The following is a 17,618-nucleotide window of genomic DNA, read 5'->3' on the forward strand; positions in this document are numbered from 1 at the left end:
TGTTACAATGTTTGGCTTTTCAGATTAGGTAGGCACCACCCAGCACCAAGCCATGAATGAAAGAAATGTCCTCATATCAGGGCCTAAGAAGGGAATGCTTGAAGCCAAGGCCCCCCCCAGGCATGGGCAGGGTAGTAGAGAGACCATCTAGCTCTCAGAATGTAACAGCAGATGAAGTCAGCTTCACCCAAACACATTGTTGAGGCTTGGGTGGGATCCAGGACTGCTCGGGGGACCTGCAGCACTGTGGCCTGCGCGTGGGTGAACATTTAGGATTCTACACACTAGGTCTCGTTCGTTCATTCTATGCTTGCACAAGGGTCCGAGAGTGAAACCTCTGTTAGAGTTGCCCATTGGCATCTTGCAAGGTAATCTGTGGATACAAAATAAGCCTTGTGTTTTGGAGAGGGGAAGGAATTATCTTTGTGTGCCATCTACCTTCTTTGCTCTCACTCTGTAGTTTGAAGAATAAGAAGTCATTTGGGGAACTTCAGAAATCTTTGTCCTCCTTTTCCCCTCTGTTTGTTCTAAATCATACACTAGTATTCAGTTCATAAACAGATGTGGTGTGTGGTGAGCTGGGATCTGAGGCAGAGACCAATCCTGCCTGTATCTGGGAAGCAGGATCTTAGCTATGATCCCCGGGTATCCTGCACAGCAGGAACAGCCTGGCGAGATGGGGTCATGACCTGGGGAGGATGTTTCCCATTTCCCCAAACCTCGGTTGATCAGTCATCCCTCTAGGAAGGTACATATCCTTAGCCTCTCGGTATGTCTGCTTGTTTTTACATGCTCTGCTTTTTAAAAGGAGTCCAATTTAAGAACTGCCAGATTAAAATGGGCTTGCTAAGAAGAGCGCGTGTTGATTGGGAAATAATATCCCACCGAAATGACAGTTTCACTTGGTTCTGCAGTATATTTAGGACGACACTTATCCGGGGAAACAAAAGACCACAAGGGAAGAGAGAGCACTTTGTTTGATCTCATGTATTATATTTATTTTTAGAAGACAGGGAATTAGTGTCCACTGAACATAATTACATGTGGTGACTCTTCTCCTTGCCATTGTTCTGATGAGAGTTTTCTTAAACCCCTGGAAATGTAAGCCCTTCTTGGAGGGCCGTACCTGCTATTGTTGTTCACTCCGGCTGGGGATGTAAGGCAATTCCTCGTTGCAGACAGCAGGGGTCGCTGTGAGCCTTCTCAGGGACTTCGAGATTGTCCAGGGACGCCCCAGACAGGATTTCAGACAAAGCCACTGGCCAGTAAAGGTCATTAGGCAGAGGGAGGTTTCAGGGTTTCGGGGAACCAAGCTGGTCCATTTGGCCAGGCAGGTTCTATGGGTTTCTCCTACCAGGTGTAGGAAAAATCACAACTCCCTTTTATTACACGCTTGCTGTGTGCAGGGCTCTGAGCTTGAATGCCTTCCCGTGCAGAATCACCTCCTTTAAGCCACACAGCAGCCCTGCGAGGGATGGATGTTGTCATCCCTTTTGCACCCAGACAGAAACTGGAGATGGAAACTAGGGAGATGGAGTGTCCTGCCTGGGACTATGCCGCTGAACAGGAATTTGGATCTAAGTCAGCCTAACCCAGAGCCCCGGCTTGGAGCCACTCCTCTCTGCTGCCTGTTCTCTTGGGTCTAGAAGGAATTGTCTTCCTCTAGATCATTCCAGTGGGACCAGATGACAGCGAGTGTGTCATTTGTACCAGGCACTGTGCTAGGCACGAGGCATGTAGCCATTTCAGGAGCGACTCGGGTCTCTCTGTGGGGGACCAGAGAGGAAACTGACAGTGACAGCCAGTGGGACAGGTGTGCAGGTGAGAGTGCAGGGCTCCGGAGGGCATTCTCTGCCTGGGGCAGAGAGTCAGGAAGGACCTTGAGGGACAGGCTGAGCCAGCCCTCCCTTTACCCTCCAAAAGGAAATGTGGAAGACACACAAATGGGGGTGTCCCAGACTGTGCAAGTGTGCATGTACACACATACTTCTCACCCTACCACTCGAACAAGGACAGAAATGGCCGGTGGTCAGCTCACCTAGCAGGTGCCCAGAGTCTTAGGTCGGTATGGATCTAAAAGAAGAGACTGGACTTCCCACCATCACCCCATCTGAGTTTGCTCTGGAGTAGGGGTGTTGCGCATGTGTGTTTTGCCATGTTTATTTTCGTCTTTCCCCATCTCCACCAGGAAGTGCCCAGGGCAGAGAGGCAGTTCAGGGCCTGGATCAGGCCTAAGTGTGTACATGCAAATGAAGCTCACACTTGGGGCTCTCCTGCTGATACACAGCAGCTGTGTGCAGAGCTCAAGCGTTTGGTGGAGAGGGTCTTATTTCCGCCCCCATTTCAAAAGCTGGAAGTGGTGTTAAAAACAGAGCTGGCTAATACAGGCATCAGGGAGGCATGGGACATGGGGTGAACCACGTCCCACGCAGTCTTTGTATCAGTTTGTCCACACAGCAGCCCAACGTGGTAAGACTGTTGTTAAACCTGCCTTCTAGATGAAGAAACTAGGGTACAGACAGTAACGGTGCTATTCCTAGATGGACCCTCGTCTTGCCCATTTCTGTCATAGTCCATGGGGCAGCCTGGTTTGGGGCAGCCTGGTTTGAGCCACCTGGGTTCTGGCAGGCAGTACCCTCCATCTTCCAGGAAGGAGGTTCTGCAAACAGGGTTGGCCTCACACTTGGTTAAATGCACTGCTGTCACCATCTTGAAATTCTTAGTAATGTTTAAACAAGGAGTCCTGGATTTTTATTTTGCACCAGGCCCTGCAAATTATATAGCCAGTTCTGCCTGCAAACCAGTGGAAGAATCGGGAAGTTTGGAGCCTGGGTGTAGTGACCATTGGCCAGTCTTAGTTTGCTCATCTGCAGGGTGGGAATGACAAGTGTGTCTGCCTCCCCTGCCTCCCTCCCGAGACGGTGAAAGGCTCAGGGAGAGGGTGGGTGGGCAGGTTGACCAAAGGAGGGAGGCGTTTATGGGAGCTTGTCTATCATTGTCATGATCGTCACTAAGGCCCTCTGGATTACTGCTAAGGAGCGCGTTTCAGACCTGCCTCTCTGAGGATGGCATGGGAATGTCCACGCAGCTCTGAAGTCCAGGCCAGGTCAAGTCATGGTGAGGAGTCAGTTCTGGCGATAAATCTGTGGGTTCAATGCACTTCTCTCCCTTCCTATGCTATGTCATGTTAGCTCTCCGGGCCTCAGTTTTCCTCATGTGTAAAATGGGGATGAAAAGAACCAGCCTTACAGCTGGGTGATAAAAGATGAGTCAAGTATGTGAGACACTAGCGTAGTGCCGGGCTCATGAAAAGCTCCCAGCCAGCGTAGCTGTTATTACTGTGTTTCCTTCTGGTGGTCTGCCATGTCAGGAACACTGTTCAGGGTTAGGTTTAGGAAGACAGAGTCGAGTGGGTCTGGAGGTGAGAAGGAAGGCTTGGGTGGCTCACGCTAAGCCTGTCCATACACAGTACTCCAGAGTCACCCGGCTCACTTTCCACCTGTGAGCTTCCGCTGTCTTCTCTGTGGGAAGCTGGCATCCACAGGTTCACAGTCAAGACCCAATTTCACATTCTTCCTTTACCACTCCCGCCCTTCCTTTTTACCAACAGGTGGTTCACGTCGCCTTCCAGCCATTGGAGTCAGGTGGACATTTGTGAGAGAGTTACCTTCTTGGTTGGGGCTTTGGGCAATTCGCTTTTCCTTGAGCATGGCCCCTGAGAGAAAATCGCCTGCATGGCCATCACCAGGGTAGCAAATGCTAAAAGTCTGTTTCTGCACTTTGGGAGGCCAAAGCAGGAGGATCCTTTGAAGCTAGGAATTCGAAACTATGCTGGACAGCATAGCAAGAACCCATCCCTACAACAAATACAAAACTTAGCTGAACAGTGTGGCACTCCTGTAGTCCCAGTTAGGAGGCTGAGGCAGGAAAATTGTTTGAGTCTGGGGGTCTGAGTTTGCAGTGAGCTATAATCGGGCCACTGCACTCCAGCCTGTGCAACAGAGTGAGACCTTCTCTCTAAAAAAATAGAATAAAATGAGGCCTTCAGCACACTCCAGCGTACTCTTCCACTGACTAACTCCTGACCCCGGCCAGGGTAGCTGGGACATTCTGACTGGCTCACTGTCATGTCCATAGGTGCCTGCTACATAGCTGGTGCTGTGATAATGTTTGTGGAGTGCATACCCACTGTGTGAAGCCTTTCTCTATACAATCCTGGTAGGAACACGAAGTGTAAGGCACAGAGAGGTTCAGGAGTCTGCCCGAGGTCACACAGCTCTGAGGCAGCACAACCAGCTCTCCCTCCAGAGCTTCACTTACCGCCCTGACTCCTGCCATGGGTCAGGGATGTCTGATGAGAGCAGGCAGCAATTGCAGGCTGGCAGATAGAGAGCTACTTTTCTCCTTTTATCTCAGCATCTTTTTTTTTTTTTTTTTTTTTTTTTTTTTTTTTTGCTATTTTCTTCCTCAAGGTGTGAACCACCTGCTAGGGTGTGAATGGGCGAGAGTTCACAACAGGTTTCTGGAGATCTTAATTACATGGCTTGCATCTCCTGTCCCCCCCACACCTGTTGTGCCTGCTTTGTGGGCAGCGTCTGTCCGTCCCTGGCCTCCTGGCTTTCTCATTTCCTCTTGCAGTGGCCGTGACGGTGGAGGGAGGGCCGAGGACAGCTCGCTCGCCCATGTTCCCCACACACACCTCCCTTGTCTCCCCCACACAGGCATGGGGTCACTGCCCAGTTGACTCCTGGTTGTCAGCAGTACTTTTCCAAAAGCTTCGAGCCCTTTGAACCCTTTCATCTGCTAGGGCAGAGACACAGAGCAGGATGGGGGAGGACTTCCCATTCTCCAGGCTTTCCCTGAAGAAACTCTGCAAAAATCAGGCTCAGGCAGCTCCTGAGAGCCAGCCAGGCAGGATGGGTTGAGTGAGGTGTGTGGGGTGGAGAAAACCCTTAGCCAAGTTCTCAAAGGGATGGGTGAGGAGGATGAGGCTGACCCCAGGTGTCTCTCCTCTGCACAGGTCGTCTCCTCCCAAATCCTCCCCCCCAGAAAGGCCCTAGGTCAGGGGGCATCACAGCCACTGACCAACTCCAGCTATGCTTGCTCATTATTACCTGGTGCTTTGGGGATTCCGCAGCAGAGTTAAGAGCTTGCAACCTCATCCATATGACCTCATCCTACCTTGATGAGGTATTTCCAAATATCGATGCTCTGGCCCTGGCTGGGAAAAGTTTGCCAACCCCTGGACTCAGTTAAACACAAGGCCTAAGTGGGGATGTGATACATCCTCACAGAGCACTGGGAACCTGAAGTCAGAGAACGGGGTTTGTGGTCTTCTAGTTTCAGTTACACAAATAAGGTATTTTTTTCCTCCCCTTATAAAACATACAGGGTTACAAATAAAGCTAAGTCCTGTTGACCCCCTCGGAGGACTGACCGCGAGGACCGGGTCATTTCCCCACTCTGCCCAGTTTTCCTATCAGGATATTCCCACTCTTCCTACTTTGCTGTGGTTTGAAAGGACGGAATGAATGTGTGCTTTCATTCCTTCAGTGTGCACGGGACGCCTCCTGTCTCCTCTGCACCACGGGAGATGCAGATTTATTCCCCTGGCATTCCTCTGGCATTGATGGAGCCTCTCTCTCTACCAGGTGCATTGCTCGGCACTGGGAAGGTGGCTGTGAATAAGGCAAAGTTCCTGCCCTCGTGGCTCTTATGTTCTAATGGTGGTTGGCAGTAGGGGCAGTAAACAAGTGAACAAATAAATTCTGTGACTTGGTGGCATGAGCGCTCTGAAGACAGTTAAAGCAAGAGGTAGGAGGGATGAGAATGAGACCAGTACCGGTTTCTGTGGCTGCCATGACAACATGCCACAAATGGGGGTCTTAAAACAGCAGACATGTATTCTCACAGTTCCAGAAGCCAGAAGTCCCAGTTCAAGGTGTGGGCAGGGCCGTGCTGCCTCCAAAGGCTACAGTGGGGATCCTTCCTCGCCTCCTTCTGCTCCTGGCAGCTGCTGCCAGTCCCTGCTATTGCTTGGCATGGGGCTGTGTCAGTCCTGTCTCTGCCTCTGTCGTCTCTGGTGTTCTTCCTTCTGTGCCTTCTCCTGATAAGGACACCAGGCATTGCATCGAGGACCCACACTAATCCATATGACCCCATCCGACCTTGATCACATCTGCAGAGGTCCTATTTCTAAGTAAGGTCACATTACAGGTTTCAAGTAGACGTCATTTGGGAGACACCCAGTGCAGGGAATCTTAGATTGGGCAGTTAGGTAAGGCTTCTCCAAGCAGGGGACATTTGCGTGGAGACCTGGGTTGTGATGGAGTGAGCACGTGCAGATCCAGAGATAGTAAATGCCGAGCCCTGACGAGGCAAGACCAGCCTTGCCCCGTGTGATTGCCAGCTAGCATGCGTGCAGAAAAGTGCACAGATCCTAGGCGGACAGTATGGCAGGTGGTCACAAATTCAGCACCACTGTGTAACCAGCACCTGGCTCAAGAGGCACAGCATTTCCAGCTAGCCCCTGCCCAACGCCTCCTGCCAGTCATTACCTGCCCCCTACCAAGAGCAGCCACTCTCTTAACTTCGAAAAACATGTATTAGTTGCCTGTTTTTATACTTTCTGTAAATGGAACTGGAACATATATTCTCATTTGTGCCTGGCTTCTTTGCTCATCATTCTATTTCTGAGATCCGCACTTGTTACGTTGCAGTTGTAATCCGTTCATTGTTGTGACTGTCTAGAATTCCATTGTGTGAATATGTTGCAGTATACTTACCCATTTTACCAGTGAGCATTTGGGTAATTGGCAGGGTTTGGGCTATTTCAAATACTGCTCCTGTGAGCATTGCTTTGGCATCTACATGCATGCGTCCCTGTAGAGTGTATGTGTAGGTATGGACTTGCAGGCTCGCAGGGTATGCATATTTTAGCTTTAGTAGATATTTATTTCCAGGCAGGTTTCCAAAGTGGTTGTATCAGTTTGTGCTTCCTTCCATGGTCAGTTTATGGTGTTCTGGTGCCCCTCATCCTCGTCCACACTTGGTGTTGTCTGTCTTTTCCTTAGCCATTCTGGTAGGTGGATAATGGCTACAGTGGTATTACCATATTATGGTTCTAATTTGTGCTTCCCTGATAGTTCAGGAAGTCAAATATTTTCTCATATGTTTATGAGCCATTTGGATATCTATTGTCTCTTGTGGGATGTCTGTTCAAGTCTTTTGCCCACTTTCTGAAAACTGGCTTGTATGATTTTTAAATTTATTTTTCTTTTCAATTTTCTAATTACTTTTTATTTAAGTTTCTGTATTCTGGACTGTGTGATTGCAGTGTCTCCCATTCTGTGGGTTGCTTTCACCTTCTCAGTGGTATCCTTTGATGAACAGAGGCTCTTCACTTAGATATTGTCACTGTCATTTTTTCTCCTTTCTGGTTATAACTTTTTGTGTCTGCTAAGAGATCCTTGCCTCCTCTGAGCTCATGAAGGTGGCCACCTATATTTTTCTCTAAAAGGAAAGGCTTCTCTTTGACCCTTCACATCAAGGTATGCATTCCATCTGGCATTGATTTTTGTATATGGCGTGAGGTACAGACCAAGGAGCATTTTTTTTCCACTTGGATATTCAATTGGCCCAATATCATTTATTGCAAAGACCATTCTTTCCTCTCTCTCTGCAGCATTGATTTTGTCATAAATCAGGTGACTGTGTGTGAGGGTCTGCTTCTGACTCTAATCTGCTCCCCGGGTCTATTTGTCTGCCCCGTGCCAATACCAACCTGTGTTAATTACCAAGGCTTTGTAATAGACTTGATATCCAGTGGCTTTGTTCTTTCTCATGATTGCCTGGCTGGGGTTGGCCGTTAGCACTTCAGGTCTTTGGGCTTTCTTGACTTACATTTGTAAAAGATCTTGTAAGGCGAAAAGTCTCTCAGGGAGACTAGCAGGTGTGAGGAGACCCAGGAGGGGGTTTTTGCTTCACCTGGGCCAGAGCTGACTGTGGCTTGGACTAGGCGTCGGCCGTGGAAGTGGGATCAGGTCAGTTTGGGAATATGTTTGATGGTGGCTTTGGTGAGGGCTGTGGCAGAGAGAGCGATCGCAGATGACCCCTATATTTAGGTCCTAAGCAGCTAGCTGGATGATTGGCCACATTTGGGGACGGGAAAGTCTGAGAAAGCTGCCATCTTGGCGGAATGTGCGTCCCTCACAGCCCCGCTCCACACATACACATCCTCTCCTCACCTGTCATAAAGCACAAATAACCACTAGCCACAGTCGTGATGCCAAGGTTGTGTGCCTCAACTCATCTGGCTGTGTGTCTGTGTGTTTGGGGGCTTCCGTGAGCATTCCTGTCAGGATCCATGCATGTCAGCCTCAGCACCAGCATTTGAGTATTGATGGTCCTCACTGCCGCATTCTCTGCCTATGTGAGCAAGGTACTATTGATGATACCTCCCGATGTCTGCACAGCACCTTACCCAAGGGCCCTGCCGGGGCCTGAAGTGCTTTTGTGCTCAGGATTTCATTCATTCCCCCGCCAAGAAGCCTGGGGAACTGAAGCACACAAGTCAGATGGCTTCCCAGCTATAAAACCCTGCACAAGTGGCAAAGCCGTATTTGCACTCGCAGATACTCTTCCTGTGCTGTCTTTCCTATTATGAATTCAAGGGAAAGAGTTTTTTTTTAACTCTTTCATGTGCCCATTCAGCACGTATCTGCTGAGCCCTTACAACATGCCTATCTTCAGCAAGCATCACCCCTGAGGTTTTACTGTCCACTCTGCTTGTCAAGGGCAGTCCACAAATACTATGTGCTTATTGACAGCCCAGCGCTCTACCAGTTTCAAAGAGCCCCCTCCTACCCTCAGAATAACCACAGTGTAAGGAAGTGATGAGCCACCTGGAAGACGAGCACAGGTACCAGGCAGTGACTACAAAATGCCAGGGAATCAGTTCCACTAAGGGAATGGCCCCAAGACAGAATGTAGGAGTCCTTGCCTCATACCTTTTTATTTCAAAAAAAAGATCTTGAGTTCTTAGTGGACTCCAGGGTTCACATTAACCAGTTGTGGGATGTAGCTCAACAGAATCCCATGGTCCAGATCCCAGAGGTCTCAACTCCTCTATGGCTTGACCACATCTTAAATCCATCTTTTAATGGGTAAAATGAATAAGTATATCCTCTTGTTTTAGGAGGGAGAGACAGGAACTACCCAGATTATATCAAGACAGAAGATCTAGGGTTGGCCAGCCTACAAAAGGAATGCCCAAGAGGAACGTTCAGGGCTCTGACTCACAGCAAATGTTACTGAAAATCAGATTTCTGCTGAGGGTACAGACAAATGAATATACATGTAACCGTCAGGATGGCTAAAATAAAAAATAGTGGTGACACAAAATGCTGACAATGATGCAGAGAAACTGGATTGTTTACGCATTGCTGGTGGGAGCCAAAAATGGTACAGCCGCTCTGGGAAATTCCGAGTGTGGGCAGTTTCTTACAAAGTAAAACATGCACTTTCTCTATGACCCAGTGAGCGTCAACACCAGAGAAATGACAAGTCACGTTCACACAAAAACAGATTCACATATCCGTCAGCTGATGAGTGGATAAACAAAATGGGGTGTATTCATACAATGGAATGTTATTTGGGCATAAATAGGAATGGACTACTGGTAATGTGGATTTGAAAACATGATGCTGAGTGAAGAAAGCCAGACACGAAAGGCCACGTATCCTATGATTCTGTATCTGCGGGTTCCACATCCACAGATTCTATACCCACAGATTCCACCAACCACAGATAGAAAATAATGCAGAAGGGACTTGAGCGTCCTTGGATTTTGGTACCCATGAGGGTCCTGGAACCCATCCCCTGTGGATACCGAGGACTAGGCACATCCGTAGAGACTGAAAGTAGATTCACAGTTGCTTAGGGAAGGGGAAGGTAGGTTGGGAGTTACTGGATAAAGGGTACAGGACTTCCGTGTGAGGTAATGAAAATCTTCTAAAATTGGCTGTGGCAAGGGTTGCGCAGCTCTGTAAATGTAGCAAAAACCATCGAGTTGTGCACTTTAAATGGGGGAACTGTATAAGATGTGAATTATATCTCAATAAAGCTGCTACCCCCCCAATAAAAGAAATCTATACATGAATGTTCATAATACCTTTATGCATAAATAGCCAAAACTTGGAAACAACCCAAATGTCTTTCAGTAGGAAAATGGCTAAACAAACTGGTATGTTCAAGGCATGGGATGCTGCTCAGCAGTAAAAAGGGACAAACTATTGATTCACAAAACAACGTGGCTAAATCTCCAGAGATTTATACTAAATAGAAAAAGATAATCCCAAAAAGATGACATACTGTGTGATTCAATTTATATAACGTTGTCTTTTTTTTTTTTTTTTTTTTTTGAGACGGTCTCATTCTGTTGTCCAGGCTAGAGTGCAGTAGTGTAATCATTGCTCACTGAAGCCTCAAACTCCTGGGCTCAAGGGATCCTCCTGCCCCAGCCTCCTAAGTAGCTGAGATTACAGGCACATGCTACCACGCCCGGCTAATTTTTCAATTTTTTTTGTAGAGACAGGGCTTGCTATGTTGCCCAGGCTGGTCTTGAACTGAGCCCAAGTAATCCTCCTGTGTCAGCCTCCCAAAGTGCTGGGATTACAGGTGTGAGCCACCACACACAGCTCTATAATGTTCTTGAAATGACAAAATTAGATGAGTGGGAGGCAGGAGGAAGGGAGGTGGCTGTGTCTATCAAAAGGTAGCTTAGGGGATCCTTGTGATAAAACCATTCTGTGTTTTCATTGTGGTGGACACTCATAACTACTCATAAGATTTCATGGAACTCAATACATACATGCAAATGACTGCATATAAAACTAGTGAAATCTGAATAAGGTCAATTATTAATGTTGATTTTCTGATGATGATATTGTACTGTAGTTTTGCCAGATGTCACCATTGAGGGAAACTGGGTGAAGGGTGTATAAGATCTCTCTGATTCTTTCTTACAACTGCATATAAATCTATAATTATCTCAAAATTCAAAGGTTTTTTAAAAGTGAATATCCCAAACTATAAAGCATTAGAAAAAGCCCATTTCCTGCAGTAATGAGTTGCCCATCATCAGGGGTAAGCAAGTGATGTCAAGGTTAACTGTTTGTTAAAGATGCTTAAGAAGGAATTCCTGGGGCCGGGCGTGGTGGCTCACGCCTGTAATCCCAGCACCTTGGGAAGCTGAGGCGGGTGGATCACCTGAGGTCAAGAGTTCAAGACCAGCCTAGCCAGCATGGTGAAACCCCGTCTCTACCAAAAATAGAAAAAAAAATAGCCAGGCGTGGTGGTGGGCGCCTGTCATCCCAGCTACTCGGGAGGCTGAGGCAGAAGAATCACTTGAACCCAGGAGGTGGAGGTTGCAGTGAGCCAAGATTACCCCACTGCACTCCAGCCTGGATGACAGAGCAAGACTCTGTCTCGAATGAATGAATGAATGAATGAATGAATGAATGAATGAATAAAAGAAGGAATTCCTGATGGAGTGAGAGGCCAGGCTTACTCTCTATATGAAACTTCCTCACCAAAGTATGCCAGCAGTAGTCTTTTATGGGGTCAAAGAAAGTAGAATCCTCTAGGCTTTAGGGTCACCTGCAGGTGGTGGTTCCTTGGTCAGAAGGAAACTAATATTCAGCTGCCACAGAGTCAACAGATGGGGGGATAAGTGGGGGAAGAGAAATTATCCCAACTTTTATACTCCATATAGACAATTTGTACAGTTTATTACTTAAATCTAGGCTAACTGTACCTAGGGAAATCAAAAGGCTGACCTAGTAAGTACATTTTATCTAGGATCTATTTTTATTTAGTAGGTTCATACATGAACCTTGTACTATAAAGAATGTAGAAAATATTAAGCTTCAGTTTGCAGTGTGAGTAAACACTGTTTGGGGATCTTTCTAGACCCTTTTCAGAAAGCAAAGAAACCAGTGCGGAACTTTCTTAGGCTCCTTTCTATCTGTGTCTCTCCAGATTCTCCATATTGCAGAATGGGCACAAAGCCATGTTTCTCAACATGCCCTGCCCCATTTAAGATCTCTGGGAATGCAGCCCCAAGGAGTTTGGGAGGGATGTGTACTGAGTGATACCTTCTTTACTGGAGAAGCTGGCTTTTCAGACTCAACTTCTTTTTAATCATCCTACCAGTATGTCCAGAGGATGATCAGAGGCTGTCAAAGTTACTGCTGCTCAAGCCAAGAGAAGTGCCACTTGCTCAGAGGACATACTCGGGTTAGCTGAGTTCTTGTCTTCATGCTGTCCTTCCTCCTCCTTCATCAGGAGTTGGCCGTCAGCTTGGAAAGGAGCCAATGTGATTTTCCAAGTGAAAAAAAACACTAGGCGCAGGGTGTCAGGAGACCCGAATTCTGGCCTGGGCCCTGCTGCTTGACCTCTGGCGATTACATGACCTCTCGGGGCCTCATTTGTTGAATGATTCCATGAAGGGTTTGGGATAGGCCTGCCATTTCCAAGCCAACACAAACCCATTGGTCATGGCTGCCTGGAACCCTGTGTGGGAGGATTGAGACTGTTTGGGCTCCATGGAAAATGGCACTGAAATTGATTAGTGATGTCTGCCACAGATGTGGGGGCAGCGTCTCTGATAAGTCAACAGCTGCACGTACTTGCCTAAGAATATGTCATTTATCTGCCACGAGGCCGTTTCCATCTGCCAGACTAACTGGTCGAGCAATCCCAAACCAGGGCCACGTGGAAGCCTCCTTAGTTTGCCTCCTTAAAAAAATAAATAATTAACCCTGAGCGCTGAGAAGGGTTTTTTTGCTGTTGTTTTCGTCCTTCCTTTGAGATTTCGCAGGCTCGTGCTTCCGCTGCAGCTGGCGTTTTCCCTCACTGCACGCCTAGACTGGTTCCAGAGTGGGCGACAAAAGCTCAGACAGTGGAACGGGGTGCCCCAGGGAGAGCGTGCCTGTCCCCGGGGAACGGTGGCATTGTGCGCCCTCATTCCTCCCCTCCTGCCCCAAGCAGCCGCTGCAGCTCACTCTAACCTTGCTTTCACACCTCCCCTGTCTGCATTCAGAGCCTTTTCAGCTGCAAGGTCTCTGCTTTGTCTGGGCTTGCTCAGAGGGCCGCCGTTGGCTCATTGTTGGAGCTGATAATTGTGCGCCATGTCTCCCAGCATTCTGGGTGCTGAAAGGCAGCAGGGAGCCCCAGACAGCTTGGGGGATTTCTCTTTAGGAACAGCTTCTCTCCCCTCACGCATCGCAGAGCTTTCCATGGAAAAGGGAGGTCTCAAACACTGCTTTTTAGTTAAGAAATAACTTGTCGGTTTAGCAAATATTTATTAAGCATCACTAATGGGGCAGGGACTGCGCCAGGTGCTAGGTTACAGAAACAACCATGAACTCCAGAAAGGGAAGGAACCGTCTTGGCTTAGAGGGAGGTGGATACAAGGCTTACCCCATTAAAACCCTCAGGGTAGAGGCCCGGATTGTGCATGCTGTTTTGTCTTGACTTAGTAACTTGGTCTGATAAGTTCTCTGGGACTCAGTGTCTGTCTCTGTAAAATGGCAGGATTAACAGCTGTGTCTGGTTTGCTGTAAGATACAAGGTCAGTGAGGCTGGTAAAGCTCCTGGTATCACTCCTGGCTTGCTCCAGGGTTGCTGTCATCTCTATTGTGGCTCTTGCCTCAGACTTCTGTAATACACTTGGGCTGTGTAAGGAGCCAGCGGACTAGGCTGTGACTCCCAGCCCTGCTGCTAACTAGCTGTGTGCTCTTAGGAAAGTCACCTAACCTTCCTGATCCTTCCCAAGGAAACTGAAGTAAGGGAGTTCCCAGTGACATGATGGTCTCTGAGTTTCATTCCTAGAGTAACATTGCATGAAATCTTGGGCCATCACAGTGTTTCTCAAACTTGAGCGAGGTATAAAGAGCCCTTTTAAAGTAAAATACAATTTCATAGTCTTTCCCCATGGTGATAATGTAAATATTTTTATTACTATGTTATTTAACTATGTACAAATATAAAACTCAGAATTAACTGACAACTCATGCTTATGGTTCTTTTAGGACTATAAAACCAAAACACAATTTCACGTTAAATACAAACAAAATTTAAAATCAATAAAATTCAAATTAACAACATTATTTTAGCGTGATGGATGATGTCGTTTTACAGAAACTAAATTCAGAATGTGGGTTTTAATATTAGAAAGATGTAGCCTCAGGTCCAGATCTATAATCTGTTTCGGTTCTTTTACGTCAGTAATACTAATGCAGAGAATGCCTGTTTGCATAATTAAGTGCTTGTGCGGGATGAGAATACCGAATTGAAGTCTTCATTTGCTGGTTCAGCGCGATTAGACCTCTTGCTTCTCTGAGTCTTGCCGGTCATCAAACACCCCTTTTCATGCAGCGGTGCCTATTGGTTCTATCCTGATCACTTAAAAATAAAAGTTAGCATTGTAGTGTTATCGAAATTATGAATGAATGGATAACCAATTACTCTTGGAATTGGGAACAGAAAAATGTTTCATTGTTCATCCCAGTGAATTGATCTCTTGTTGCCAGTTGGTTAGGTGCAGAGACATGATCTGAACACTCTAGTGTCCAAAGGCGTCATGTGTGTGTCTGTAGGATGTCACTTGCCCCTCCCTGAAGTCCAGTACAGGCACCGAAATCTCTTCATGGTTCTATCATGATACACATGTATGTACACATATTAAAAATTAGACTGTCTAAATAAAAACAGAAAAATCTGAAATTGTCCTACAAAAAGAGCAAATCCTCTCTACGCCAACCCCACCCTCAACACACATGCACAGGTATATATGCCCAAATGTATCCGAGAGGCAGCAGACCCTAATTAGAGAAACTGTTCCATTAAATGGACTCTTACTTTAGTCCAAATTTCAGGTTCCAGGATACCTGTCAGGTTCACTTAGATCTGTAGATCTTTTTCCCAGCCAAGCCCACCTGTGGTTGAAATGCTGCTGGTTTTGATGCAATTTACCTATTGGAGTTAGTCATTTTGCTACTTGGCCACCAAGGTTAAATGAAGCTTCTGGTGCTCCTTGGCATGTCCTGTGAGTCTGTTTACCTGGGAATGGGATGTGGCCAGAGGCTCCGATCAGATAATCATAGAAGTCAAAGCAAGAGGTTGCTCAGTGAAGAGAGAAGGGCTACTACAGCTGGAGGCTTTGTGCACAGTTAAGCCTCGACTGCTAGCGTAGTGATTCAGATAGTGAGTACTGTAATCTGCAGGAGTGGCAGCCTCTAGGATTGTGCAGTATTCAACCTGCACGACCAAACGTGGCTGCCCTGAGAGTCTATCAGATTAGTGTTTCTGTTTGTTTTTAAGAGACAGAGTCTTGCTATATTGCCCAGGCCAGTCTTGAACTCCTGGCCTCAAGTGATCCTCCCACCTCAGCCTCCTGAGTAGCCGGGATTGTAGGTGCGAGCCACCACACCTGGCTAGATTGGTGTTTGAATCTTACCTCCTTGAGCTGTCACACTTGGACGAGTCATTTAAACACTCTGGGCAGGGTGCCATGACTCACACCTGTAATCCCAGTGCTTTGGGAGGCCAAAGTAGGTAGATTACTTGAGGTTAGGAGCTTGAGACCAGCCTGGCCAACGGGGTAAAACCCTGTCTCTACTAAAAATACAAAACTTAGCTGGGTGTGGTGGTGGGCACCTGTAATCCCAGCTACTTGGGAGGCTGAGGCAGGAGAATCGCTTGAACCCAGGAAGCAAAGGTTGCAGTGAGCTGAGATCACACCAGTACACTCTAGCCTGGGCGATAGAGTGAGACTCTATCTCAAAAAAATAAAAAAAAAAAAACACTGACTGTCAGTATCTGCATCTATAAAATGGAAATCATAATAAATACTTGCCAGGTCTATTGGGAGGGCTCAGTAAAGCCCAAAGCCATGGTTCCCAAACTGTGTGCCAAGGCACCTCAGGGTGCCACAGTGAACTGACAGCTTCCCTGTGGGCTATTTCAGATTTCTGAGGAAAAACAGCCACATCCTGTCAGAGATGGTGTAAACTGCTACTGTCAAGTTGTTTAGCCCTAACTACTTAATAAACAAACTGTTAGGTATTTATTTTGGCCTAGGAGTGCCATGAAAAGATCCTGCAGCCTAGTGTTTGGTGCAAAATCAGCACTCAATAAATAGGAGAGGTTCTTTTGTTGTAGTAGAGCCAGAAAGGCTGTGCTGGTCTCAAGATCCCATTTTGTTTCGACTCTTCGTACATTTCACCATCGTCTTGGAGGCGCTGGGATTGGTATCCAGGGTTATTCACTGTTCCTCCCGCCTTCCCTCTCCTCACCTCTGTTCTCTTGTAAAATGCATTTCAGAACATTGATTTCTCAGCCCAGATTTTGGAAAAAAACCGAGCCTGCCTGCAGCCATCTCAAAGGGGTGTCACAAGAGCATCCAAAACATAAAAGTCTCAGAAGAAAATTAATTTTCTTCACTGTGATGTCTGTGCCTCCCAGTGTTCCTGGCAAGAGCTGGTCCTCCAGGTTGGAGCTAGGGTGTGGCTCCTCCCATGGGGGGCGGAGCCTGTGGGGACAGCCTCGGCCTGAACCTTTAAGGCGGACACGCCCCCAAGCCCAGAAATTCCCCGGAGCTCTAAGCACTGCAGGTGATGGGGCCGCTGCATTCCAGAGAATTCGCCTGGTTTTCCCTGCTCTGGGGCAAGCAAACAAAGCACATTACAGGGAACATAGGTGGACCCAGGGCCCAGGATGTTTCTCTTTGGTTTGCTTTGTTTTGTTTTCACTTCCATCCCCATTCTAGCTACCTCCAGCGACCTCATGGATTGGGGTGCCCTTTAGCTGACAGTTGACAGGTTAAATTACAGAAAAATGCTGATATGTGGTCATTTTTGACATTCAAAAACAGCCTAATTATAATCGTTCATCCTTTATTGTACCCCTACCATGCACCCAGCACACATGAGCTCTCTCTCCCTTTCTCCTCTCTGCATATATATCTATAGATATGTGTATAGAGAGATACATAGATGTGTACATGTATATTTGAGAGAGAATGAAATGTATATCTTGGATTTTTATATATATACATACTATATATAAAATATATCCTATATGTAATCCTATATATAGATATAGTATATATTCTATATATAATCCAATAGATATAGTATATATCCTATATATAGGATTTTTTCTTTTTTAAAAAATGTAGTTGCATAATTAAAACATGAATATGTTTTCCTTGCTGAAAGAAAATTTAAGGCCAAGATATCCTTTCATCCACTGCCACCCAAGTCTCGTGCCACCCTCCTCCCTGGAGAAATTCATGCCACTCATTTGCGAATCTCCTTCTAGATCTTTGTCTTTGCATTTTGTACATATGTGAACCTGTAGGCGACGGATGTGATAGCGTTGTGTCCATTTAGCGAAAATGATGTGTTTTCTCTATTGTTAGGCGTCTTCCCCTCTCTGACGTGTGTCTGGCAATCTTGCCTATTTCACCCATGTAACTCTCCTCGTCTTTCGTAATGCCGTACGTATCCTTCACTCTCAGGAGGCCAGGCAGCCCATTTCACAGATGAGGAGAG

General features: G+C 46.9%; 1 protein-coding gene across 1 annotated transcript in view; it reads left to right on the plus strand.

The window, feature by feature from the left end:
• RBM19 (RNA binding motif protein 19) overlaps positions 1-17,618 on the plus strand; it is a 141,091-nt gene that overhangs the window by 52,611 nt on the left and 70,862 nt on the right. The window lies entirely within an intron of this gene.

The sequence above is a fragment of the Hylobates moloch genome, unplaced genomic scaffold (assembly GCF_009828535.3).
Source record: "Hylobates moloch isolate HMO894 unplaced genomic scaffold, HMol_V3 SCAFFOLD_12, whole genome shotgun sequence".
Lineage (NCBI taxonomy): Eukaryota > Metazoa > Chordata > Mammalia > Primates > Hylobatidae > Hylobates > Hylobates moloch.